Source organism: Montipora foliosa, chromosome 8 (genome assembly GCF_036669935.1).
Source record: "Montipora foliosa isolate CH-2021 chromosome 8, ASM3666993v2, whole genome shotgun sequence".
Lineage (NCBI taxonomy): Eukaryota > Metazoa > Cnidaria > Anthozoa > Scleractinia > Acroporidae > Montipora > Montipora foliosa.
Genome location: NC_090876.1, coordinates 44485485 through 44487984, shown reverse-complemented (window position 1 = coordinate 44487984; position 2500 = coordinate 44485485). Strand labels below are relative to the sequence as shown.

General features: G+C 42.7%; 1 protein-coding gene across 3 annotated transcripts in view; it reads right to left on the bottom strand.

Annotated features, from left to right (window-relative positions):
* The window catches only part of LOC138012862 (uncharacterized), a 63034-nt gene that overhangs the window by 20836 nt on the left and 39698 nt on the right, over window positions 1-2500 (bottom strand). The window contains exon 1 of one of the 3 annotated variants that reach the window (XM_068859775.1): window positions 1-364. This exon is cut by the window's left edge and continues 566 nt beyond it. The exons of the other annotated variants lie outside the window; for them this stretch is intronic. The gene's annotated coding sequence lies outside the window, so the exon portion shown is untranslated. Of the gene's footprint in view, window positions 365-2500 lie in introns of those variants that run through there. 3 annotated transcript variants of the gene reach the window in all.

The following is a 2500-nucleotide window of genomic DNA, read 5'->3' as shown; positions in this document are numbered from 1 at the left end:
ATTATTGCCTAAGTGGGTTAAACGGGATCACCCGGACACGACCGGTCACGGATAATGAATTCCTCGATAAACTAATTTATCACAGACTAGGTGGTTTTTACGCACATTTTCCAAAAAGACATCCACGAGGAATGATAGATGGTAAAGTAAAGTAAACTTTAAAAAAAATTGAAAAAAGAAATGCAAATTACTTGGCCACGTGATCGACTACGCCCTCCCGCCTCCAGTGTTCGAAAATTGTAACTAACGATCCTCATCACTTTCTAAACGTGTAGCTCTAGTTTTTCTGTATCAAAGCATTGACCCTAAAAAGTCTATGCGAAATCAGTTCGGAATGGTTCCCGAATCATCATGGTTAGTGTTAGGGTTGAGACTGGTGTTCATTGGCTAGTGCCAGTCCCGCTCTAACTAAAGTTTTCGTCAGGACGAGACGCATATGACTTCTTACCATTCCTTTAACTCTTTTTACAAGAAGAGTATTATTTGCCACTGTAGACCTACAAAAGGAGAACGGTTTGCTCTCTGTCCAGTGGGCGGTTCAACTCGAAGGATTTCTCGATAAAAGAGGGCTTGGTTGACCTCGTGATGCAGTTAAAAATGATTTTAAAAATGAAATTGGAAGATTCCTTATGATTGGCCTTAAAATTGTTAGTCACAGGACAGCTTGAAAAAACTTTACATTAGACCATCCCCCTTTTAAAATTCTGAATAATCTTTAAATCTACTTGAATATGTACAAGATTTTCCGTTTGTGGGCGTGGCTGTGATTCCTTTTCTCTCCACAGACTTAACTAATTTATAACAACTTGTTACATTTCATATAACACTTTTCCTTTTGTTGGCTTTTCCCTGGATTCCATCGTAAAATCTACCAGGATAATTTTGACGAGACAATTTACAACCCCCGTCAGTCGTCACTCGTAAAAGAGTATCTCTAAAATGTTCTATAGACGACACACATAGCGTCAAACAGAGCCGTCAATTTCAGTTTACCTCAAGTAAGACATTCTCGACATCACTGACTATTTCGTAGGTTAATCTCTACATATTCTAGTCAGCCTTAACTAGTTTTACAGCCACACCTGGCCACAATGCCTTCAATAATTTCCATATACGGCTGCTTGCGCTTGCCAGTCATCGATGCTACATCCAGTTCTAAGGCTGCACAGATGTTCTGCAGTGTTCGTATCGAAAACTTCGCCAGCCTAGACTGACCTACGATCTCACAGATGTTGTATGTTTCGTACATGATGGGATGCTGAAGAGCTAATGCTTTCGTTACTTCGTTGGACATTTCTTCGATTGCCTTCTCTGTTATCAGCTCATTCCTTTCTAGTTCTTCCTCCTCGCTGGATTGTTCCACACTATAAGTTTTCTTTGCTGACAAGCGAGAAAAAAATCCTGCTATTTGTAGTGGTGTGAGATAGTCGCACTTGTCGAAGATATTAGAGCCATCACTATGCTTTACTCTTCGCATTGCCTTTGAGACGCTCGTTGGATCTGCTTTTTGCCCAGTGCGTTCTCCAACTTGAAAGACTTCAGTCAGATAGTTTTTCTGCGCCACCGTGAGATTCTTTCTTTGCACTCCTGCTGACTTAAGAGCCCATCCCATCGGTAGCACGGAGCCATCATCCTCCACTGACTTAGATGCACCTTCATCAACTATTTCTGGTAGGACGCCAGCACCAAGCTCCAGTTTCGTTGCGTACATGTTCATTGCCTTGTCGTACAGTGTTTCCTGTTCCAGGGCATACTTGTGTTTACCACAGTCCAGATGTTTTTCTAGCGATGAGTATTGTAGAAAGGACTTGACACATCCCTCTTCTGGACAGAAAAACAGATTGCTTCCTTCGTCATTACAGCTTTCATCGTCGTCGCTGTTATTTCTGTTCTGTGGGGCCTCTTCTAAAACCGGTGTTTGCTTTGGTTTACTCCTGGCTTTGGCAGTTTGGAAAGATACTTCAGCACTAGAACTCTGTTTCTGTTTGTTTAGCTGAGGAAGACTCCCAACTTGTTGGCGGAAGTTGCTCCAGGGTACAAATTTGCCAGAGCCAATTCCATAAGCTCTCCAAACATGCAAACCTTCCTGGGTGTATGCAATGTTGTTAATGAAACTAATGCCCTCCCATTTTACTGGAGTGGACTTTGCAGCAGGTTGTGGCCCGCTCACCGTCACCCGGACACCAGAAATTCCGCCAGATGACTCAATGGCCGTCATCATTTGAGAGGCTGTCTCTATGTCGTGGCCAGAATTGAGATGGGTGCGCATGTGACTTTTAATTGTCGCGGCCTTACGGTCACAAGATCCTTTTCCGCCTTGGGGATCCGAAAAGTCAAAACGCTTTAGTTCAATTGCATGCTCGCTAGCAACATGGTAGACTGAAAGTAATGTAAACGCGCAATGACAGCATCCTGCGTTATCGCTCCGCATATAAACAGAGTCGACTTCTGGCATGATTTCCTTAAAGTGGTAATACGACCAAAAAAACAATTCCTTTTT